At 40.3% G+C, this 25978-nt stretch overlaps 1 protein-coding gene across 12 annotated transcripts in view; it reads left to right on the forward strand.

Annotated features, from left to right (window-relative positions):
* cbfa2t3 (CBFA2/RUNX1 partner transcriptional co-repressor 3) overlaps nucleotides 1-25978 on the forward strand; it is a 108455-nt gene that overhangs the window by 20765 nt on the left and 61712 nt on the right. For 9 of the 12 annotated variants that reach the window (XM_069901939.1, XM_069901938.1, XM_069901936.1 and 6 more), the window contains exon 2: nucleotides 16860-16971. The exons of 1 other annotated variant lie outside the window; for it this stretch is intronic. The gene's annotated coding sequence lies outside the window, so the exon portion shown is untranslated. Of the gene's footprint in view, nucleotides 1-11468; nucleotides 11556-16684; nucleotides 16972-25978 lie in introns of those variants that run through there. 2 more of the 12 variants (XM_069901940.1, XM_069901937.1) reach the window with 2 other exon arrangements.

The following is a 25978-nucleotide window of genomic DNA, read 5'->3' on the forward strand; positions in this document are numbered from 1 at the left end:
GGAGAGGTGGGGGGGAGTCGGAGGAGAGGTGGGGGGGAGTCGGAGGAGAGGTGGGGGGGAGTCGGAGGAGAGGTGGGGGGGAGTCGGAGGAGAGGTGGGGGGGAGTCGGAGGAGAGGTGGGGGGGAGTCGGAGGAGAGGTGGGGGGGAGTCGGAGGAGAGGTGGGGGGGAGTCGGAGGAGAGGTGGGGGGGAGTCGGAGGAGAGGTGGGGGGAGTCGGAGGAGAGGTGGGGGGGAGTCGGAGGAGAGGTGGGGGGGAGTCGGAGGAGAGGTGGGGGGGAGTCGGAGGAGAGGTGGGGGGGAGTCGGAGGAGAGGTGGGGGGGAGTCGGAGGAGAGGTGGGGGGGAGTCGGAGGAGAGGTGGGGGGGAGTCGGAGGAGAGGTGGGGGGGAGTCGGAGGAGAGGTGGGGGGGAGTCGGAGGAGAGGTGGGGGGGAGTCGGAGGAGAGGTGGGGGGGAGTCGGAGGAGAGGTGGGGGGGAGTCGGAGGAGAGGTGGGGGGGAGTCGGAGGAGAGGTGGGGGGGAGTCGGAGGAGAGGTGGGGGGGAGTCGGAGGAGAGGTGGGGGGGAGTCGGAGGAGAGGTGGGGGGGAGTCGGAGGAGAGGTGGGGGGGAGTCGGAGGAGAGGTGGGGGGGAGTCGGAGGAGAGGTGGGGGGGAGTCGGAGGAGAGGTGGGGGGGAGTCGGAGGAGAGGTGGGGGGGAGTCGGAGGAGAGGTGGGGGGAGTCGGAGGAGAGGTGGGGGGGAGGAGTGGAATATGGGGTTTAAGAGTAGATGGGGAGCAGGAGATGGAGGTGGAGGAGGGGAAGATGGGGGAATGGAGATGGGCGTGAAGAAAGGCTGAACCAGATGTGGAGAGAGAGATGAAGCATGATGGGAAGGGGTGGGGATGAGGGGGAGAGGTAGATGAAAGAGGTGAGAGGGAGGAAAGGCAAAATTTTGAAGCGTCATTGATCCATATGTTTTGGGAGTGTCCCAATTTAGGAAGATTTTGGGAAAACATTTTTCAACCCTTATCAATGATTTTTAAGATCAAAATTGAACCATGCTCTTTAATTGCCTTGTTTGTTTTATCTGTGAACCGGATATACTTGTGTCTGCATCTCAAGAGAAAGATTGGCAGATTTAAGTAATTTGGATGCTTCGGTGATTTTCTGTCTAGTTTCTGAGGTTGCTATCTGATTCATTTAAAAAAAAAAAAATTTCTATAGGTAACCTTGATTAGAGGGAGGGGGTTGATATATTTAAATATAGTTTTACATTTTTTTGCTTTTTTCCCCATTTTAATTTTTTTCTTTTTTTTTAGATTAATCGATTATATATGCATTTAATTATGGTTATCTTCGATCATATTATCATGTGTCATGACCAAGCCTTGCAATATTGTAACTCATTTGGTTTCTATCCAGAATTATTTTTAAGAAATGTTTAATCAACAAATATGTATGGATTTGAATTACATTTGTATTAAATTTGGATACATGTATGATGTGCTGTATTAGTAGACTTTTTATGTACATTTAACATGTTACACTCAATAAAAATATTTTAAAAAGGGGAGAGGAAGGGATGGATGAGGGAGGTGAGGAGGAAAATTGGGGAGATGGGAAGGGGGACAAAGGAAGGGGAGGTGGCAGGAGAGAATTGAGGAGTGGGAGAAGATGGAGGTAGAGAAAGTGGGCAATGGCTGAAAGGGTTGCTCGGAGGGATGAGGGAGTTGGAGGTGGGCCATCTGAATGGGGTTCATTGTTGTCCTTGATTATTGTTTACCCTGCAGTGTCTATATAGATTGATTTGTAATCCAATCTATATTCCTCTAATCTTGGGTTCTCATTTTTTTTCTTTTCTCTCTTGTAGCAGTATTCTAATGGATAGAGAAAATACTCAGCAGGTCACAAGCATCTGTTGTTATTTTTGTGGAAAATAGGGATAAACTTTTTCTGAGCAAATGTCATCTAGCTGATGTGTTGACTGTTTCTCTTTCTGTAGGTACTTGTCAGAACTGCTGAGTTTCTAACATTTCCTGTTTTTAATTCCTATTTTCAGGATTTGCTGTTTATCGTCTCTTGGATTTCACCTGATTCTGACCTATTCTCGTATACTCTCTATTTGGCCTTCTTGTTTCCTTGTTTAATTGACAGTTTGTTCTTGGGTACTTTAATTTATCATGAATTCTGATGATTTGCCTCCCTAATAACTCGATAGAGTAGAGAGTACCTAGTTTCTTGGAGTCTACTTAACAATTGACCTTTCCCAGACACCTAACATCTCCTCACTTATCAAGAAAATGCAACAGTACTCCACACAAGTTAAATGACTTAATCCTAATTATTCAAATAAGTGTTTTCAATGTGTGAAAGAAATAGGGACTTTTTTTGCATTCAGTGTGGTCTTGTGAAAAAGTGTAAAGATTTTGGGATGAGCTGAGTTTATTACTAGGACAAATTATGAAGATAAAGATAGCAAAGGGTCCAAGAATATTTTTACTTGATGTATATGAAAAGGATATAAAATTGAAATTGGACAAATGCCAAGAAAAATTTTTAAGTCTTGCAATAGTAACTGCAAAGAAATGTATAGCAATATCATGGAAAGATGATAGATATCGCCTCAAACCGTGCATCTTGGCACCTCACAGTTCGGCGGGCAGCAACCTCCTTTGAAGAAGACCGCAGAGCCCACCTCACTGACAAAAGACAAAGGAGGAAAAACCCAACACCCAACCCCAACCAACCAATTTTCCCCTGCAGCCGCTGCAACCGTGTCTGCCTGTCCCGCATCGGACTTGTCAGCCACAATCGAGCCTGCAGCTGACGTAGACTTTTACCCCCTCCATAAATCTTCGTCCGCGAAGCCAAGCCAAAGAGAGAAAGAAAGAAGATAATGAGATGCAAAATTGTATACCTTTGGAAAAAATTACGTATAGTTTAAGGAATTGGGTTGAAAATTTTTATAGTATTTGGAAACCATATATAGATTTTGTGGATAATTTTCCATCCACCTCTTCTATTATATCCACTCTTCTTAATTAGTAATTTTTAATAACAATTAATGATTGTCAATGCTAATATTATTGTATATTAAATGGTAGGTGTTTCTTTTTCTTTTGGGTGGGAGGGGAGAAAATATATAAAAGTATATTTTTTGGTAAGTTGTCTTCTTCATATGGTCTCACTGATATAAAGGAGGCACATCAGGACCAGTGAATGCAGTGGATGACTTTGAAGGATGTGAATCTTTGCATGGCCTGGTAGGATTGTTTAGGTACCTAGATGGTGATGAGGGAGGAGGTTGTATGAATTTCCAAATGTTGCAGCTCCTGCATTTGCAGGATTAATACAAGGTGTAATTTAATCTTTAAATTTAATTTTTTTAGTTATAAAATATATATTTCTTAGTAAATTAAGATGTAGAGTTAAATCTATCTCTAGTGAGGGAATTGTGGGATGGATTCAGGGTTGCACAGAGACTCCACAGACCTTTACACATAGGAATCGCAACATTTGGGAAAACAGCCATAAAGCTGAAGAAGTGTTCTTAATTGACATTCAAGTACCATGTGTGTGCTTAAAAGCATTTTTGTGTATGATCAGCATTATGCTAACAGCTGTTTCAAAACTCAAGTGTCATTTGAGTGATATGTGCTTGACTTTCTGGAATCATAAACCACTTAAGCCTCTTGGAATAGAGATGAGGTCAGAGGTTTTTATGGATATAGTGGTTTTGAATAAAGGCAAAAGGTTCTGGAGAAATGAAACTAAAACTGTGGTGATGTCTCATCACATGATGTCAGAGAACCATAAAATGAAGGTAGAGAGGTATTTTGAACACTACTGAAGAAAACTGATCTTCCTGTGAAAAGATAGGATTGAAACAGTAATCTCTGGAAAGAGGGAGAGTTGCTGTTGTATCATCCTCATCATGGGAGATACCCAACATAAGTGGGTTTTAAATAAGTAAGATCACTTCCAACTGCTCTTTTAAGAAAAGAGAGGCCATCTCATTTGTGTCTAGAAGATGGTCATTCCAGGAAGATCACATTTCCACAACCCTAACAAGATGGGGGGGGACTTGCGAAAATGCTCGTAAGCAGAAATATCATTCTGAAGGACCACTCATCAAGATACATGTGAATTTAAAGATAGCTGAAGAAATAATATTTAAAAGTGCCTCAAAATACTTCTGAACTGTGATATTTGAAAAGGATCCTAAAGTTCAACAAGATGTTTGAAAGTGGATTTTAAAATTGACTTTTTCAGAAGCAAGCTTAAACTGTAATAGTTTGGGATTTCATCACACATACATGCACGGACACAGCATGCATACACCCACACACAGACACACAAATACACACACATTTAAGAGAGAGTTAAGTTTAGAGATAAGTAAGAAATGTTATGCTATTAATAGTTTAATAAAAACTATTTGAATGTTCTATTGCTGTTCCTTTGCTAGTACTAGTAAGATTTTATTAGTTCGTAACAGGGAGTGGCGAGGCAGTCATGAGTACACCAAGGAATCACAGAGGGTGTGGAGAAGGCTGGATGTGGTTAGAGATAGAAATGATAAAAGATGAGTAGGATGCAAAGGCTGGTAATATGAAATAGGGGGAATTTTTACTGTTCTGATTGGATCTGGGTGATAAGAGCAGAAGTCTGAGAATACAGAGGATTCCATCTCCCACAATAGAAGGTCAGTCCCATTTCCTGAAAAAGGACTTTTCAGATTTCTGGAATGCAAATCCTCATCTTCAGAGCAGATGTGGCAGAGGTGGAGAAGCTGAGAGAAAGGAATATGCAGTACCTTGTGTCTCCATTCACATTTTGTTATTTCATTCTGTTTCTCAAATCAGTGTGCTATAGTCCATTTAATTTTTATTTGTGGAAGTATTGGAAATGGTTATAAAGTCAGCTGACAACTCTAAGCATTGGGGCTGGCATTTAAGGTGAAGTAGGGGAAAGATGTTCCATACTGTTCAGTGGCACCCTCTCATGGTGGGAAGCATTATACCAATTGCTTATTTAGAATGAACGTTCTCTTTTTCTCAACCAAGCGTGGAAGCACATTTTTTTGCACTTTCATAATTTCTTTCTCATTTCCATTCTTGCAGTTTTTTTTTGACTATTTTATTTAATCAATATATATAGGACCATAATAACAAACAATAATAAATCACCATATTGCAAAGTTAACAAATAGATGCTGAGAGAAAAAAATATATAAAAAAAAAACTAAAAACCAAAACTTTTTTTAAAAAAACCTCTCTGAATCCCTCCCTCACCCCTCTTTGTCCCCCTCCCCCCCCCAACTTAATCTAATCCCATAACTAACATACATAATATAATTGAAAGAACACACAAATGCTGGAGAAACTCAGCAGGTCAAACAGTGCTTTTATGTAGCAACGGTAAAGATACATCATTAACGTTTTGGGCTTGATCTCTTTATCAGGGTGTGGGGGAACATGAGTGAACTCTGAGCAATCAGACATCTCTCATGTTCTCCCACACCTTGATGAAGGGCTCAAGCCTGAAATGTTGGTAATGTATCTTTACTATTTGTGTGTCCTTTCACAACCACGGTGTCAACAGAATCCTGTGTTTTACTCCTACATAATATTATTACATATTAATTGATTTGGATTTCTTCAGATAACACTCAAGGATCCCAAAAATATTGTAAAGTTATTATTCATTCAAGGAAAACCTCACTGGTCAGGAGAATTTTTTAAAAATTATAATTTTTAACCTCATAATTCTAGCATACGGGCTCCAAATTTTGTAGAAATAAAAAATATTTACCCCTCAAATGATAAGTAATTTTTTTCTAAAACAATACAACTTTGAGTCTTGGTACGCCATCTTTCTAATGTTAATGAAATATCAGATTTCCATGTTATAGCAATACATTTCCTTGCTATTACTAAAACTAACTTAACAAATTTTAATTGAGAATCTGACAGAAGTAATTTAGGCGTAACTCTTTCAAAATTTCCTAACAATAATTCAGGGTTTAATGGAAAAAATCACACCAGTTATTCGTTACAAAAACTTACTAACAGAAACCCAGAAAGAATTAACTTTCAAACAAGACCATGTGGAATGAAAAAAAAGTTCCAATTTCTTTTTCACATCTGAAACATTAATCTGATAAATTCGATCTCCAGCTATTCAATTTTTGAGTTGTGATATACAATTGGTGTGTTTTTTAAAAAAAAATTATGAAGTAATCTAAATCTTACATTAATAGTTATCAGACATAACTTCTTTACATAGGTTTTGCCAATCCTGGTGATATTTATCATATCAATCTTGTTCCCACCTTTATTTTGAATTAAATAAACCCATTTTAGGTGGTTGTTCTAGTAACAAAATATATGCAATTGAAATAAATTTTTTAGTCATTCCATCAACTATAATTTGCTCCAAATTTGAAATATATTTTAAATCATATTAAATCCTAATTTCTCTCTTAAATAAGCCCTTAACTGAAAATAACAAAATAATGTATTATGAGGAATATCATATTTAATTTTTAATTGATAAAAAGACATCAAACTATCCTTATAACAATCTCCCAATTTTGAAATTCCTTTATTGTTCCATAAAGTTATCTTTTGAAAAAAATTACTAAAAGGGTTAATTAATAGCTTTTTAAAGAAAGAAGATTTCAATCAATTTCTATATTAACTTCAGTCCAAATATTAAGCAAATGTTTTAATTTTGGAGCATCTTTATCTGTTGTTATAGACTTTGGCTCCCATTTATAAATATACTCCTCTGGTATAATTTCTCCTATCTTATTCAACATCCACCCAAGATGGTTTAGGTTTTACAAACAGAGAGACTAAAAATCTTAATTGTGCTGTCTTATAATAATTTAAAGTTGGGAAGTTGTAGTCCACCTTGTTCATATTTCCAAGTTAACTTTTCTAATGACTTCCTTACCATTTACCTTTCCAGAGAAATTTCCTAACTTGTTTATTTAAATCTTGAAAAAAAATTTTGGGGTATAGATATAGGTAAAGTTTGAAATAAGTTTTGAATTCTTGGAGAAATATTCATTTTAATACAATTAACTCTCCAAATTAACATAATGGGTAAATTTACCCATCTCTTTAAATCTTCATCTATCTTTTTAAATATTGGAATACAATTTAAATTATAAATGTTTCAAATTACTATCAATACATACATCTAAGTATTTAATCTTATTTGTCCATTTAAATTGAACTTCTTGTCGACATTGTGAATAATCTCCTCATACCAATTCCATTACTTCACTTTTATTCCAATTTATTTATACCTTGAAATTTTCCCATATTCTGTTATAAAGTCTTGATAATGATAGTTGTGGTTGAGTTAGATAAACTAATACATCATCAGCAAATAAACTAATTTTATGTTCAGTCTGACTTGTTTCAAAACCTTTCAACTATCGGTTATCTCAAACTTTTTTGTGCAAGTGGCTGTATAGCTAAAGCAAAGAAAGCTGGTGATAAAGGACATGACTGCCTACTAGGTCTATAGTTAATTCAAAAGATTGAGATATCTGTCCATTTGTTATTACCTTAGCTTTAAGATTTCCTTATAAAATTTGCACTAAAGACAAATTTATTTAAAACCTTAAATAAAAAAAATCCCATTCTAATCTATCAAAAGCTTTTTTCTGCATCTATAGCTACTATAACATCGTAGCTCCAAAGGAAATGGGGCAATGACAATTTTTCTTAGGCAAAATATTTCAGTAACAGTTGGGTCTGGAGCAGTGGTTAACACCCTTCCCTTCCCACTCACATACTACCTTAAGCAATCCCTTACTAATCAGAGAGCACTTATGGCATAGGGATTGCTCAAAGTGGAATGTGAGTTTAGCGAGGCAGTTTGCCTTTTCTATTGGATTCCTATAATAGATCTTCCAGGATTGAATGCTGGAAGTTCTGTCAGGTGACCTGATCAAAATTTTGCATTCAATGTACAATTCCAAAACTGAGCATCCAGTTATTATCCTTTGTTTTTTGGAGCTTGCAGTAAAATCTGCAAAAAATCCAAATGACATCAGTCCCTGCACTCATTAAGTACTTGGAGATTTAGGAGACCACGAGGATCTGGAGCAAAAACAGTCTGCTGGAAGAACCAAGGTCAATTAGCAACTGGAGATGAAGGTATATTTGTTTTTGGTCGAGATCCTGCATCAACATTTAGAATCCTGAGGGTAGAGAATCAATATCAAAGAGGTAAGAGGGAGGAGTGAGATGGACTAGAAGGTGTTATGTGGTTGGTAGATGAAATCAGATGTGGCAAGGGTTAGATAAGGTAGGCAAGGTAGGAGAAAATCTGGTGGATAGCTGTGTGGTTGATGGGCAGATGGAACTAGATGGGAGAGGATAATTAATTTTGAGTTTGGAGGGATAGTGGAAATTGGAAGGGAGAACCAAGGGAAAGAGAACCTAGATGGACTGGTTGGAATGGGAAATGATTACAAGGGTGAGGGTTACTTGAAATTTGGAATTTCACCGTTCACACAACTGGAGGTTGCGTAAGTTAAATATTTGGCTTCAGTGCTGCAGAGGACAGGAAACATACACCTCATCTACTGAATTTGGTGCTCTCAGTGTGAACTCCTCCACATCAGTGAGACAAAGCGTAGACAAGGCAACAATTTTGCATAGCACTTGTGCTCTCTCTGCAGTGGCCATCTTGAGCTTCCAGTTCCATGACATTTCAATTCCCTTTCCCATTCTCAAACAGGCCTATTTGCCATTTGACTCTTCAGGGTATTGAGCATAAAAGTTGCAGTTGTTTAAAACTTTGCTTCATCTCAATTTGGAGTATTGCGTGCAGTTTTTGACTCTGCATTAAAAGAGGAGTGCAGTAGGGATTCATCAGGATTTGATAATCAGTCTTAGAATAGAAATGTCAAATACCACTGGGCATACATTTTAGGTGAGAGGGGAAAACTGTAAAGGAAATTTAAAAGGCAGATTTTTCTTTGGAAGAGTTGTAGGTGCTTGGAACATGTTGCCAGATGTAGTGATAGAAGCAGATTCAATGGCAAATCTTAAGAGGTAGTTAGATAATCTCGTGAGCAGGGATATAGACCATGCTTGGGTAAATGGCATTAGTTTAAATTAGCCTTTGGGTTGGCACAGATGACATGAGTTGAAGGGCCTTTTGCTGTTCCAATAGAAAAGTTACATTTACTTTATCTGCCTTTATAGTCAATATGAGCACAAAAATGACAAAGGCACGTTTCTGATAACAGCTACAGAGCTGTGAATATATTCTGTGGAGTTTATTACTACTGGCACTTCTTTGTAGTAAATATGAACACAGACTGACAAAGGCACGTTTCTGATAACAGCTACAGAGCTGTGAATATATTCTGTGGAGTTTATTACTACTGACACTTCTTTGTAGTAAATATGAACACAGACTGACAAAAGCATGTTTCTGATATTTTTAAAATATTTTTCTAGTAAACCATTATTTCATTCTCAAATTTTGGTCTCAAAATCTAGAAATTGAAAAAGCAGCAACCAGCTCTTGATGTTTTTTTCAGAATATTTTCAACGTTGTTTTTCGTAAACAATCAGCTAAGAACGATGGGCGTTAGAAAGGCTCTAACTTGAATGGGTTTATGAAGTATCAGTAGTAACCCTAACGTCGAAGTACTCGAGATGGCAGAGGTCGACAGCATCGAGTCCACGCTGCTGAAGATCCAGCTGCGCTGGATGGGTCACGTCTCCAGAATGGAGGACCATCGCCTTCCCAAGATCGTGTTCTAGGGCGAGCTCTCCACTGGCCACCGAGACAGAGGTGCACCAAAGAAGAGGTACAAGGACTGCTTAAATAAATCTCTTGGTGCCTGCTACATTGACCACCGCCAGTGGGCTGATAACGCCTCAAACCGTGCATCTTGGCGCCTCACAGTTTGGCGGGCAGCAACCTCCTTTGAAGAAGACCGCAGAGCCCACCTCACTGACAAAAGGCAAAGGAGGAAAAACCCAACACCCAACCCCAACCAACCAATTTTCCCTTGCAACCGCTGCAATCATGTCTGCCTGTCCCGCATCGGACTTGTCAGCCACAAACGAACCTGCAGCTGACGTGGACTTTTTACCCCCTCCATAAATCTTCGTCCGCGAAGCCAAGCCAAAGAGTAATAGACTCCACAATAAATTCACAGCTCCGTAGTTATGTTATCAGAAACGTGCCTTTTGTCAGTCTGTGTACATATTGACTGCAAAGGCAGATTGGAGAGGGTAAATGCTCCGCTGGGCTTTATCTGCCAGGAGCAGATAAAGCTGTGTTGTTATCAGCAAAGAACAATGTGTACTGAGCTCAGTCTTGGATTTTGTGCTTGCTAGTCATTCTGACAGAATAGATTCACGCTACAAGCAGAGAGATGGATTGTTTATATCTGGGAAACCTTGGCAAACTTCTACAGATATTAAGTGGAAAGTGTGCTGACTTACTGCATCATGACCTGGTATGGGGGCAGCAATATCTGTGAGCAGAAAGCCCTGCAAAAAGATAATGCACACAGCCCATACATCGCAGGCAAAACTCTCCCCACCATCAAGAAAATCTATATGGAACAGTACCATTGGAGCAGCAGCAATCATCAAGAATCCACATCACCCTGGACATGCTCTGTTCTCACTGGGTATAGAAGTACAAGACTTGTGCTAGCAGGTTCAGAAACAGTTGCTACCCTTCCACCATCTGATTCCTCAACAACAATCAGAGACTCATTTAAGGAGTCTTTGCCTATTACTTCTGACTGAATTTTTTTTCACTTACAGTCAATTTGTTTACATTTCTCTCTTTTGAATACGTATCTTTTTTTCTTGAGTATAGTTTTCACAACCGAGAAGGAGAAATTTTGTCTGGCCCACAGGATAAAGAATCTCAGGGTTGCATGTGATGTATGTACTCTGACAATACATTTGAACTTGAAACTTGTATCAAAATACAGTGCTACCAGGCAAGTAAATTTCTACTTAAGCTTGTTCTTGATGAGGTAGTTTTGTGAAAACATGATCATTCTTTTACATTTTGGAGGTCTATTCAAGGATTTGATTATTGCAACAAAGAAACTGTCCTTAAATCTGGTGCATCATGGTTTCAAACCATTGTATCTTCTGCCAGATGAGAGGTCAGAGAAGAGTGAGTTATCAGAGTGAGATGGGTCCTTATTTTGTTGGCTATTTTTCTGACACAGTAGTAAGTGTAGATGGAGTCTGGTTTGCATAGTGGCCTGAGCTGCAGTCACAATTATCTGCAGTTTCTTCTTGTTTTGGGCAGAGCAAATCTCATACTAAGATATGATGCACATGGACAGGATATGTTATAAGATGCATCTGTAAAATAATTGGTAAGAGATGGTAAGGTACCTTGATGAAGGGCTCAAGCCTGAAATGTTGGTTATGTATCTTTATCTTTGCTGCATTGTTTGACCAGCTGAATTTCTCCAGCATTGTGTTTTTATAAGAGACATTGAGAGCATCCTGGAAAAAGGCACCGTTAGCGCAATGCTTTTCAAGCACCAGCGACCCAGGTTTGTCTACAAAAAGTTTGTACATTCTCCCCATATCTTTGTGGGTTTCCTCTGGGTGTTCTGGTTTCCTCTCACTCTTCAAAATATACATGGGGGATTTAAGCAGCACATTTGGAAGGGTCTGTTATCGTGCTTTATCTCTAAATTTAAAAAAAGAATTCCTTGGTCATCAGAGGAAAATGAGAACATAAGTATAGAAGAATGAGTCGGCCCCACTTGCCCACCTGTTCCCCATAACCTTTCATTCTCCATTATTCTAAAATTTATCTTTATCTTAATTACTTTATTACTTTTAGTAAGGCAGCGTCATTGGACAGAGAATTCCACAGATTCACTACTCTTTGGACGAAATAGTTTATCCTTGTCTCTGTCTTTGATCTACACCCCTGAATTTTGAACTTCCGTTTGACCCTAGTTCTAGTCTCATCTGCAAGAGGAAATATCTTTCCTGCTTCAATCTTGTATAAAATTATGAAAGAGATCTTTTTCCCCCTCCTGAACTTCAGAGAGTGTAGTCACAGGCTATGCGATCTCTCTTCATAAGCTTGTTTCCAAAATCAACGTGGTGAATGTTCTCTGCATTGCCCCCAAATTAGGTGCATCCTTTATCAAATAAGTCTAGAATAGCGCACAGCACTTCTGGTGTGGCCTCACCAGTAACCTGTAGAGTTGCAGATGAACCTCCCTGCCCTTAACTTCGACCCCTCCAGAAGTGAAGAGACACCTCTCATTTGCTGCCTTGCTGCACCTGCAAATGAATCTTTTGTGATTCATGTCGAATCACTTCCAAGTTTTCTGGCACAACAGCAGGCTGAAATATTTCACCATTTAAATAACACCCTGTTATGGACCAGAAGGACCTAGGGGTGTAAGTAACAGCTCTTTAAAGATAATATTGCAGCTAGCTGGTGATGAAAAGTGTTTGGGATGCTTACCTTCAATTGGCATTCAATGCAGGTATTGAGATGTCATGTTGAAGTTTAAAAGATGTTGGTGGGACCACACTTGGAATATAGAGTGCAGTTTTTGTCACCTAGCTATGGGAAGGATACAAAGTTGGAAAGGGTGGAGAAAAGGTTTGAGGTTGTTGTCAGGATTGGGAGCTGAGATATCAAGAGAGACTGTTTTCCTTGAAATATAAGGGATCTTAATGAGGTCTATAAAATCACGAGCGGCATAAATATGGTGAGTAGTGACAGTCTATTTCCTACTGTAGAAGAATATTGTCTTAGGCAGCATAAGTGAGGGGGAGGGATTTAGAAGGATATGAAGGGGTAGCCCTTCACTCAGGGTGGTAGGTATATGGGATGAGCTGCCAGAGAAAGTGGTGGAGGCTGGTATGTTAGTGGAGGGGTATGGGTCCAATATGGAGAATGGAACTAAAGCAAAAGGGCCTGGACAAGAGTACAAGGTGTGCCTGTTTTTGTGCTGTATGTCTCTAGCTGTGTATGCTCCACTCTGCTGGAAATTGATGACTAGTTTCATTATTCTAGCCGCACTAGCACCTACACCAATTCCCTAACCTCTGTTTTAAGGAAGGGCCTGTCAGTTTGGTGTAGCTCTTTCTTTAAAAAAAATCTCTGCATGAAATGTTGAACAGTTCCTTGTTATTCATCTTCCATAGCAGCCAGAGCTAAGTATCTGACTAGCAAACCACCCCACTGTACATGTTCTTGCTCCCAATAGTTACTATTAACTAAAACACAAACAATTACAATGAAAGCCCATTGACAGTTTATATTTCTAACTTTTTCTCCTTGAAGCAAGCCAGATACGGAACAAAGCTGCCTTGACACTAACCAAACTCCCAAATGCAAGATAACACGTTAATTGTCAATAGCTTAAATTTTGGATGTTCCAAAGTTGTAGTTCATAAGATAGAAGACCAGAAGTAAGCCATTCAGCCCATCGATTCTGCTCCACATTCCATCATGAGCTGATCCACTCTCCCACACAGCCCCACTCTCTGCCCATTACCTTTGATACACTGGCTGTTCAAATGCTGATGCCTCAAATACACCCAAAAACATGTCCTCGACAGCTGGCTGTGTAGCAAATTTCAGAGGTTCACCACCCTCTGGCTAAAGAAATTCATCTGTTTTAAATGGGTGCCTTCCAATCCTTAAGTGGTGCCGTCTTGTCCGAGGCGCTTGTCTCTTTTCACTGTCTACCTTCCCTGGTTCTACCCACTTCTCTCTTCAAGTCTTCCTCGGGAAAGATAGACAATGAGTAGTGCTATGTATGAGTCTCCTAATTAGTGAGTTCATTAATGGGCTTGGCTCATATTGGACCATTGTCAACCGTGTTCCCTCTGTTGTGCATGCGCCTGTGCGCTTGACTGTGCGCAGCGCAATAGTTTTTGTGCGCGCACACCGACTGTTGAGGCACGTGCACACAGCTTGGAGGGAAAGCTGATTGTCAATCCCTTGTAAAATTCATATGTTCAAAAGCAATCAGGCCTAACTTTGCTTGGTACTTAATTCTCAATTTTCTTGAAGTGTTGTGCCACTAATTGGCAGCCTGTTGCTTAGACTTGTGGTCCTTTCCTGAAGAGCATGGCCATAAGCAGTGCCTATCTTTGTTTCCCCTGATAGCATGACTTCTCTCTGCTGCATGATGACCTTGCTTCCTTTTTCTCTGAACTGTTGGTTATCTATAATTAAACCCGTAAACCCTGGAGCAATTAGTTTTATCTGATTCACACAGCAGCTCTTTTTCTCTTGCTGTTTATTCCTTTATTGGTTGGGCAATGTTAAAAGAATCAGATGAATGAGTTGTATGCAATTGGAATAAAGGCATCTCCAATAACATCCCTTTAATCTACATGTGGAATGGGGAGCTCTTCAGTGAGACAGATTAACATTTATCTGATCCACTTTGTTCCAACCTGAACAGCTGGCCATAAGAAAGCTGCACTCTCTCGGGGGAGTGAGGAAATTGGGGTAGAGGGGATATTTGGAAATAAAAATCCCTCATATTAGAGATTCTTGGTAGGTGCAAGATCTTGCAACAACCTGCAAGTTCCTTTCATAGCCTCGGCTAATTCCAGTGACTCCTAGTTAATGAGGAATACCTGTAGTTACTGCTGGAATGTAGGAAACATGGAAGCTAATTTACCACAGCAACTTGATAATAACCTGATGACTTTTTTAAAACTTGTTTATTGAGCTATAGATCCAAGGGAAACCAGGATAGCCATGATCAAGTTGAATGATGGGGTAGGCTTAATTGCCCAAATGGCCTCTTCCTGGTTTTGTTTCATTGTAAAGATGGCCAATTTGGTTTAACTATGCCTCTTGAACTGTAACTCTGGAGTTCTGGATTGACTGTGCTCAGTTCTCTGAAGTAGAAGCATCAGACTTGGAAACCAGTATTATTGATTTTTGCTATGGCTTGCACCACTTCTACGGCTACTTAGCCCAAATGGCTACTAACTTTCCTAAGTGATGATGAGTGGTGTGTGCTTACACACAATGGAAGAAGTAACAAATAAGCTTGCTGTTTATGCATAATGACCCTTGGACAGTAACTAGAGTCATATAGCCCAACCTGTCCATGCCGACCAAGTTGACATTCCCATTTGTTTGTAACCTTCTAAACCTTTTGAACTTTGCAATTGTACCTCCTTCTATAGCTTCCTCTGGCAGCTCGCTCCAGACTGTCCTCAATGAAATGTTGTCCCTCCTGTCTCTTTTAAATCTCTCCCTTTTCACCTTAGACCCATGCCCTTTGTGGAATCAATGACGCTGGGTTTAAAAAAAAAAACAGCTAAACATTCACTTTATCAGTGTCGTAATGATTTTATGTACCTACAAAAATTATCCTTCTGCCTGCAACACCTCAGGGAACTAGGACCCAACTGAACATAATCAGTTGAAGGAACTCGGGGTTAAGAAGCATCAATGGGGGAAAAAAAGAGTGATTGTTTTTGTACAAAGCCATTAATCAAAACATCAGCCATTTTTTTCTCTCCCACTGCTGCTTCACCAACTGAATTCTTCTAGTGGATTGCATGTGTAATTACTTCAACCCATCTAGCTGGGTCTTTACTCTGTTCTATCCACTAAGACTACAGAAATACCTGTTGGGTTGTTGTTTATTAACTACTGCATAGCATTCAACATACCAGTAAAACTTGTGACTAAACTAAAAGATCTCGAACTCTTGTTTGTCCTTCTGCCACTTGATCCTTGGCTTCCTCGTGGGCAGATCCCAATCTGTGTGAATTGGTAACATCACCCCCTCCACTGACTGTCAATATGTATATCCCAAGGCTGCTTATTAGTTCCCTGTGCACTCATGACTGTGTGTGCAGTCAAGTTCAACTTCTACTCAACTACAAATTTGCTGATAACACCACCATTGATGGCTGAATAATTAGAAATGATTAATCAGAACAGTGAACAGAGATCAAAAATATGATTGTGTGGTGCCAGAACAACAATCTTGCTCTCAACATCAAAAAGACCAAGGAGCTTATTGTTAATTTTGGGAAGGGTGGCCAAGGTATCATGTACCTGTCTACATTTGTGGGAAGGAATAGATCTTCAAGTTCCTGGGAGTCCATATTTCAGAAACCCTCTCCTGTCAAGGTAACCATGAAAAAGGCACACCAATGCCTCTACTTTCTGAGGAGATTGTCAAGAAAATTGCCCTATTCCTTGTGGTTAAGCAAGAAGTTGGCAGCTGCTGAAGATCTGCAACAACATGCCAAAGGGCTGGAGGAACTCAGTCGGTCATACAACATCCATGGAAAGGAAAAGGCAATTGGATTTTTGGGCCTGAGCCTTTCATCTGCTCTTTCTTGCCCTGTATTTGAAATCTGCTTTTCTTGTTCCTTCAATACTCTATTTAAATAATGAATCAAACCAGTGTCTGTTTTGGACTTGTGTTCTGACACTATTTAATGGACTAGCTTTTTGGTGGTAGGCTGGAGTTTGTACTGCACCTTTGCACATGGTGCTGGGCAGGGACCACAGCCCTACTTTCCATTGAGAAGGAAGTTGTGGGAAACTAATGCCGGAATTGCTGAAAGGGAAGAGGTGATGGGTTTGGTCACAGATGGTTCCTGACTGGGAAACTGCTACTAGGTCTCAGAGTGTTATCATTCGGCACAGGCCTGTTATTTCCCTTGTGGCAGAAAGTGTATCTCTACCCAGAGCACACTCGCCATCTCTCTCAGTTGTAGACATGATCAGAAACACAGTCACCTCCAGGCACAAGCTACTCATGGGAAACCTGTTAGAACAAGTTTAACAGCTGGTTCACTGCAAGGAGTAATATCTATTTCAACTTGAGTTGCAGGTCTCTTTTTGCTGTCAAGACCACTGGTAGTTCAGCACAGTAAATTTAAGGAATGTGATTGAAGGAGCCAGGAATAATCCCACCAAAGGACTCTGCAGCCAAGTACTTACTGGTGAGTGGACAGTGTTCTCTGAGTTTGAACATTATTATTTCCTGTGTAATATGATAGAGTAACAAAAGTGCTGGGAAATTTCATGGTGACTGGGTAAATTAGATATTAGGAAGTTCCTTCAGTAGTTACTTGTAATTGTTACCTCCCCATTAGTTTAAAAAAAGGATGGTGGAAAAGAGCAGATAAAACAGTAATGGATTTGAATGTTGCTGGACAAGAATAGATGATCAGTTTCCATTTGTTTTGAACAGTACCCAATGAACTGTGTAGGGCATTAAATATGGGCATGGTCACGTTTGGCTGTGATACACCCGATACAACAGTATCTTGCTGGCCAGGTTCAAAGATAAATGGTTAGTTCCCATTAATGTTGTAGGGAATTGTTAGTTTTGATATATTTAAATAGTGGGGGTAGTGGAGGTGGAGGAGGGGTTGAGTAATTTGGGGACTCTGATTTGGTCTGATTTAAGTTTAAACATTCTGGGATGCTAAACTTTATTTTAACATAAGTGTTGGAGTTTGAACTGCAAAGTTGGTTTATGAATGATTCCTAAAATTTCTCATGTTTGAGAAAGACTGTCCAAACCTGTGTCAAAGATGCTTGTTCATGATCATATTTTCACATGGATGGTTTCAGACTGGTGTGCATGTATTCTTGCTGTCTTCACTCTACCCTTTCCAAACATACTCTTTTCATTTAGTCTGTATGTTTGCCATTGAGGTGGAAATGAAGCTGAGCATATTTGTTTCCAAGGACTATTAATAACAAGAAGCAGAGAATGATCCTGTGAATCATCCTATCTCTTACAATTGGGGTCAAAAATAGGAGCACGAGTTGGTCATTCAGCCCTTAAATCTGCTTTCTTATGGGTGTGGTGGTCATGGGTGATCATTCAGATTTTATTACTTATTCCTGATTTCTTGTCTTATCACTCTAAGGTAGTTTACACTTTATCTTTAGATTGTGACACCTGGTCCTGAATCTGTCCTCTATCAGGAACATCTTTTTTGCAAGGAGTCTCAGCCTTGTTTGTATTGTGCAGATCTTTAGGAGATCCCCTCTGATTCTTGTGAATATTAACCTTATGGTCCCATTCTCTCTCCAAATGTCAGTTCTGTCATGATGAACTTTGCTAATCTCCCTCCATAGTGAGGATACTACCTCAAATGAGGAGACTAAAACTGTAAACATTACTCAAGGAGCAGTTCACCAAGACCTGTACAATTACAGCAAGACATCCCTGCTCTTTCACTCGGGTCTTCTTGCTTTGAACCCCAATATATCCTGGACCTTTTGAATTGCATGCTGCTCTTGCATTGTGGTGGCTGCGCACAAGAACCCCAGGTCTCATTCATTTCCCCATTCCCAATTTTCCACTGTTTAGATAATCTGCCTGATTGTTATTTCCCCCTTAAGTTTCAAATCATTCCTGTATCCACATTACATCTGCATTTGCCAAGTTTTTTCCACTTCCTCATCCTGTCCAAATCATCTAATTCTTCTCTGAATCCTTCTCCAGGCTCGCCTTCCCCCACAGCTCTGTTGTCTATAAACTTGGAAGTGTGGCGGCGCACATCCTCATGGCGAACAGGTCCCACTTGTATCGCCACGTGGTGGGGCAGCCGTGGGGAAATGGCGTCATCAGAGATTTCTCTCTGACTCCAGCATCCATTCCAGCGAGCACCCTGGGCAGCGATTAAGATGTCACAATGCACCAGGTGACTGAACTCATGCTGCCCTTAAAGGGGCGCGCTGAATTTGAATAAAAATTGTCATTAACGACCCTCAACGAGGTGGCTGTGTTTCTTCCATTGCTCCCACCGCCACAGAAGTATACTTAATTCCCTCATTCAAATTATAAATATATAATTGTAAAATAGTTTTGGCCCAGCACTGATCACCATAATATTCCACTAGTGATTGTTTATTCCTAGTCTGGAATTTATTTGTTCCTAGCCTGTTTTCAATCAGTAAACCATAACTTTCCCTTTCAGCACCTTGCTTCCAATCCCATTCTTGGGCTTTGAATGATAATCTCTTGTATGGGACCTTATGGAGATTCTTCTGGAATATCCAGTATCCACTGGTTGGCCATTATCTATTCTGCTTAAATTAGAGTAACAAAACCTTGTATTCCATCTTAGTAGCCTACAACTAGATGACTTCAATATTGACCTCCAATTTCTGTTAACCTTCTCCCCAGTCTCTCTCTTTCCCTCATCCTTCTGTCTCCCTCCTTACAGGTCCCCAGCCCCTTCCCTATCAGAGAACTATCTTTCTCAATCCTCTGGATTTCTGGAAGGTTAATTGTGTCCTTCCATGTGAAGATAGAAATAAAAATGCATGATACCCTGGCAAATTTATGCAGAGGTCTTGTAGAAAATGTGCTGACCAGCTGCATCATGGGCTGGTATGGAAACACCAACACCCCTGAGTGTACAGCCCTCCAAAAGGTAGTGGACACAGTTCAGGACATCAGGCAAAACCCTCTCCACTGTTGAGTACATCTATAGGGAATACTGCCACAGAGGGCAGCAGCAATCATGAAAGACCCATGCCACCCAGCAAATGCTCTATTCTCGCTGCTTCCATCAGGAAAGGGGTATGGGTGCCACAAGACTCATACCACCAGATTCAGGAACAGCTACTACCCCTCCACCATCAGACTCTTCAATGACAAACTCAATCAGGGACTCATTTAATGACTCTTACTTGTGCACTTTATTGATTTTTCTTTTTGTTCTCTCTGTATTGCACAGTCAGTTTGTTTACATTCGCTATTTTTTTACATGCTTTCTTTACACTATGTGCAGTTTACTTTTTGCACTACCACTTGGTGGCAATTCTGCTGCACCTGCAAGAAAAAGGAATCTCAGGGTTGTATGTGATGTCATGTATGTACTCTGACAATAAATATGAAATCTGAAACAAAATTCCCTTTTGTTTAAGCTCCTTTCAAATTTTCTCCTGTATAAGTCATTGTGATTCTCCATTTTCCTACTACAATCTAAATATCTTGATGTTACTTGATTTTTTTTTTTGCTTCATCTATTTATTGCTTCCATTCAAAATTGGTCAGATATTATGAAAAAATTGGAGATTCCAGGGCAAGCTGTAATAATCAGTGTCTTAATATGTTGTGCCACATTATTGTTAATCTAGATCAGAACAGATGTAAATCAAAGAAAGTTCTTAATTGGACACAAAGGTGTTTTAAAAGTGGAATAAAAGATGGAGGAAATACCTAATTCTTGCATATTAACTGTTCTGATTCAGTCTGGAGAGTCTGAAGACGAGTTGATATTTAACCTCAGCTGACCAAAACCATGGTCTGCTTTTTGATCTGATTTTTTTCTTTAACTGTCTTCTTGCACTTGTATCCATCTTTGCAAAGACATAGCTTCAGTGAATATCGTTTATTTCTTCTGAACCTGAACATTTTGTTCATATCCACTGGAGAGCCATGAGCACAAAATCCAAGTTCACTTCAATATTGTAATGAGAGAATCCTGCACGGTTGCCTAAAAGTGTGGGAAGACTAAAAAATCTGTCCATTTACTGATGAGCACTTGAGGTTTGCAAACCACAAAAAGATAACAAATCACTTCCTGCTCTACAGATGTCCCAAGTGTGGACACAGCTGCACCCCTTGATAAAAGCAGAAGCCGCTGCTTTCTGTTGCTTCTGTGTTTCATGGTGTGGCTTTTGTCCTCTTGCAACATACCAGGGGATTTCAGAAGGTCAAAATGAGAAAAAGTAACTAGTTGCCTGGAAATGTCATCTTAATCAAAATCTAATTGTTTCATTTCACAACTCAATGTCTAAATGCATGGACCTCAAGAGCACCCTGTGACATTGTGACTTAAATCCTCTCTTGCCCATATATTTTCCCCCATTGGCCTTTGTTAACCTTTAGAGGAATTTGGGAATAGAAGGTTATGTTTGGCCTACCAACTTCTTCATACTGCTGTTGTATCTGTTGATTTGACCCTTGAGGAGTAGACAATAAGAGTTCAGGGGAGTAGATTTAGGACGGAGATGAGGAAAAACTGTTTTTCCCCAGAGAGTAGTGACTCTGGAATTCTCTGCCCAGGGAAGCAGTTGAGGCTACTTCATTAAACATATTTAAGGTTCAGTTTGATAGATTTTTTACATAAGAAAAGAATTCAGGGATATGGGGAAAAGGCAGGTAGGTGGAGATGAGTCAATGATCAGATCAGCCATGATCTTATTGAATGATGGAGCAGACTTGTCGGGCCGGGTGCTCCAATTTCTTATGTTCTGATGTTCAATTAGAACGGAAACCAGGAGGGCAAAGAGGGGACATGAGATGGCTCTGTCGGAAAAGGTAAAGGAGAATCCAAATAGATTCTACTAGTATATATAGGGCAAAAGAGTTATTTGGGAGAGTGCATGAAACACTGGGGCCTCATCAAAGGTAGGTGAAGGGTTATTATTGCTTTTCTTTTCAGTGTTGAGTGTAGCTGAGATTGCACTGAGGACTGTCCAGTATTCCTCCTTCAGTTTGTGAAAGTAAGTTCATATGTATTTCCTGTATATTAAAAAAAAAAATGAATATAGAGATTTGGGATGATGGTAAAAGAGTGGGACACTGAGGTAGCAATCTGCCTCATGCCAGTGAAAGTAGGAATAGGAGGACTGAGCATAAACATGTGGCTGAGCAGTTGGTGCAGTAGGGAGGATTTTAGATTAATAAATAATTGGAATTTTTAGGGTAGAGGTGATTTAAAAGAGAGATGGGTTGCATCTGAATGAAAGGGGACCAATATTCTGGCAGGGAGGTTTGCAAGATTCACCCAGGAGGTTTTCAACCAATCTGTGGCAGCATGTAGAGAGAAGGGACTGAACTGAAATGGCTAAGAATATTGATGAAGGCAAAGAAGTAAGTTGAAGCAAAACAGGATGGTGGAGGTGAAGTGTGAAGGTAAGATGGGTAAACTTTGATTAATTTAACACAAGAAACCCGCAGGGGAAAGTGGATGAGTTTTGGATGTGGATAGGTACGGAAAAATGGGATGTTGTATTCATAGTGGAAATGTACATGGCTGAAGGATCAAGACCATTAACTCAATGTTCTGTAGACCTTTAGTTACAGGTGTGATTGGATCGATAGGCCAGAGGTGGGGTGACGATATTAGTTAAAGAAGATATCACAGTACAGTAGTCTTTAGAGTGGATATTGCCAGAGAACTACCATGTGAGGCAATATGGGTAGAAATTAGGAACTGAAAAGGAGTCGTCACCTTAATGGGTTATAGGCCATCAAATAGTGATCGGAGCTAGAGGATCAAATTTGTAGTGAGATTGATGATTTAAACTTTCTCCACATTGACTGGGAATGCCAAAGTGTTGGGGATTGGTTGGGATGAACATTGGTAGGTGTGTCCAGGAGAACTTTCTCCAGCAATATGTGTTCATGCCCTGTACTGGAAAATGAAACTGGTCAGGTAACTGATGTATTGGGTTGGGGGAAATACTTTGGGACCATTGACTACAATTCTAATTATAGTCTATGTACGATCCCCTCTCTGCCTTCCACATGGACTACTCCTTCCGTCACTCCCTTGTCTTCTTATCCCTTCCCACCAATCACCCTCTTGGTACCTACCTCTGAGACCACAGAAAATGTTACACTTGAGCCCACACCTCCTCCCTCACCACCATTCAGGGACCCAACAGTCCTTCCAAATGAAGCAAAGCTTCATGTGAACCTGCTTGGGTCATCTGCTGTATCTGTTGTGGCTAGTTCTGAACGCAGACTGGGAGATTGCTTCGTTGAGCACTTTTGCTTTGTCTGCTGTAATAGCGGTGTTCTCCCAGTGGCATCCCATTTAATTCCCAGTCCCATTCCCATGCTGATATTTCTGTCCATGGTCTCTGAACTGCCAAACTGAGGCTGCCCACAAATTAGAGGAACAGCACCACCTATTCCATCTGGGCACCCTTCAACATTAATATTGACTTCTCTGGCTGATGTTGACTCTTTTCCCCACCCCATCTCTCTCTTTCCTTCTCCATATGTCTCCTTTCCTCTAGCTCTGCATTGACAGAGTTACTCTCTCCTCCGATCAATTCTCAGCTTTTCTCTCCTGTTCCCCTATCCATGACCACCTATGGCCTCTTGACTATTGGCCTGTGCTCCAACCTCCTCCTTTTTCAGATTTTGTACTCGTACCTTGACAAAGGCTCAAGCCTGAAATATTGGTTAGACATCTTTGCCTTGTGTGCAAATCTATTAGCTTTCAGATAGTCATGGAAAAGGATACACTGGTTTTCAAACTAAAATCTTGAAATAAGGTAAGGCCACTTTTGACAAGATTAGGCAGGAGTTAACAATAGTTGACTGTACACTAATGTTAGAGAGTAAAAGCATAACTGCCAAATGGGAGGCATTTAAGTGTGTGACAAGGTCCAGGACAAACATGTTCCAAATTGGATAAAGAGCAGAAATAGCAAGGTAAAGGAGCTTGTTGACAAGAGAGACAGATCAAAAAAAGGAGGTATACATCATATACAGTAAAACCTCGATAGAATGCAGTAGTTGGGGTCCAAGATTTCATACCGTGTTACAGCCGAGTCGCGGAACAGATGCATATACATCATGATTCAGGAAGCAGGAAAACAGAATACTGTGACTGAAACCCTATAATAAGACCTTTAAACTCCACATATTAACAAACACATCTTCTAACTGAGTCATAAGAGTCCATTTTTAGTTTGTGGCTGTTAGCCTGGCCTCCTCAAATCAATGTTTGGGGTCCACAGACACCAGCGCTATAAAAGCGAGTATAAGAAATTAGAGCAGGAGTAGGCCATCCAGCCCATCGAGCCTGCTCCACCATTCAATAAGATTATGGCTGATCTGATCATTGACTCAACTCCACCTAATTGCCTTTTCGCCATATCCCTTAATTCCTTTTTTATGTAAAAATCTATCTAACTGAACTTTAAATAAATTTAATGAAGTAGCCTCAATCGCTTCCCTGGGCAGAGAATTCCACAGATTCACTACTCTCTGGGGGGAAAACAGTTTTTCCTCATCTCTGTTTTAAATCTACTCCCCTGAATCTTGAGGCTGTGTCACCTAGTTCTGGTTTCACCAACCAGTGAATACAAATTTCCTGCCTCTATCTTATCTATCCATTTCATAATTTTATACTTTTCTATAAGATCTCTCATTCTTCTGAATTTGAGTATAATCCCAGGCGATTTAGTTCTCTCCTCGTAGGTCAACCCCCTCATCTCTGGGATCAACCTGGTGAATCTCCTCTGGACTGCCTCCAAGCCCAATATATCCTTCTTCAAGAAATGGAGGTGCAGCCTCACCAGTACCTTGTATGGTTGCAGCATGAGTTCCCTGCTCTTGAATTCAATTCCTCTAGTGATGAAGGCCAACCAAACATTTGCCTTCTTAATATCCTGCTGTACCTGCAAACCAACTTTTTTGCGATTCATGTACAAGCCCTCCCAAGTCCTTCTGCACTGCAGCAGTTTTTAACCATTTAAATAATAATCTGCTGTTCTATTTTTCTTACCAAAGTGGATGACCTCGTATTTACTAGTGTTGTACTCCATTTGCCAGACCTTTGCCCACTCACCTAATTTAACTATATACTTCTGTACAATTTAACTATAGCCTTCTGTACAATTTTTATTTCTACTCAATTTAGTATTATCTGCAAACTTGGCCACACTACACCCTGTCCCTTCTTCCAAATTATCAAGAAGGGAGACCCCAGTGAACTTCTCATCCGTTTTAATCATCCTCTGTATTGACTTCCAGTCCAATGCTTTGGAGTTACCATCCCACACAATGATGCAGCCAGACAGGATACTCTTAATAATGTATTATAATTATACAAAATTATGTTAAGATGGGCCTTTATCCTCCTTGGGAAATCTAGGCACTGCTGCACCTTTGTCTAATGAGGAAATGTGGATTCTGGATAGGTCATCCGTCATGTGCCCCCATCTCTCTCTACGACGAAGCCAATGATGTGCAGTTGAGAGTGGTTGACTTTCATTTCAGAGTATATAAATGCAATTTGGTGCTTTTTCTAAATGGTTCATGTGATTAAGTAACATTAAATTAGAATGAGAGTTACATACAGAAATAAGCCCTTTTGCCTGCAATGTTCATGCTGACCATTGTACTTTAGTCCCATTTATCTGCATTTTTCATAGTCTATGCCTTGGTAGTTTGAGTGTGTGTACAAAAGCTACTTAAATGTTGCAGGTCCATGTCTCTGCCATCACTCCATCATTGTGTGCCAGGTTGCAACTCTCTGGGTGAAAAAAAAACCTCTTGCATCCTGTCTAAAATATCTACCTCATCTTGTGTCCCATTTTATTGGACATCCCATCTATTTCCTTGTCTATCTCTATCAAGTCAGCCGTCAGCCTCATCTATCCATTCTCTCCTTATAACCAAAATACTCTAAACCAGGCAATTTCCCAGTGAATCTTCTTTGCACCCTCTCCTATGCTGTGGTCGTCAAAACTGAATGCAATATGATGGGACCAAAGTTGTAGCATGAGGTCCCTGCTCTTTTATTCTGTGCCATGGCAAGCATGTCATGTGTCATTTTCATTTTATCCATCTGTGTTGCCACTCAGGGATCCATGGACGTGCGCCCCAAGATCCCTCGGTTGTCAACATTTCTTAAAGTTGCCATCTAATTATTTGTAGAAAATGCATCACAAACAAGACTACAAGAAATTCCAGAAAGTTGCAAACTCAGCTCAGGCCATCACCAAACCACCCTTTCTTCTATCAACTTCTCTGCACTTCTCGTAACCTCAGGAAAGCAGCCAATATGTTAAAAGACCCATGCCAACTCAGATATGCTCTTCTCCCTCCTTCCCCAAAATCAGCCAGAAGATGCATGAGTTTGTAAATACAAGCCTCTAGATTCAAGGATACCTATCCTACAGTTACCAGGTTTTGAACAGATCTCTCATTAGTAAAATGAAGAAGCCCCTGCA

The sequence above is a fragment of the Narcine bancroftii genome, chromosome 10 (assembly GCF_036971445.1).
Source record: "Narcine bancroftii isolate sNarBan1 chromosome 10, sNarBan1.hap1, whole genome shotgun sequence".
In the NCBI taxonomy this organism is placed as follows: domain Eukaryota; kingdom Metazoa; phylum Chordata; class Chondrichthyes; order Torpediniformes; family Narcinidae; genus Narcine; species Narcine bancroftii.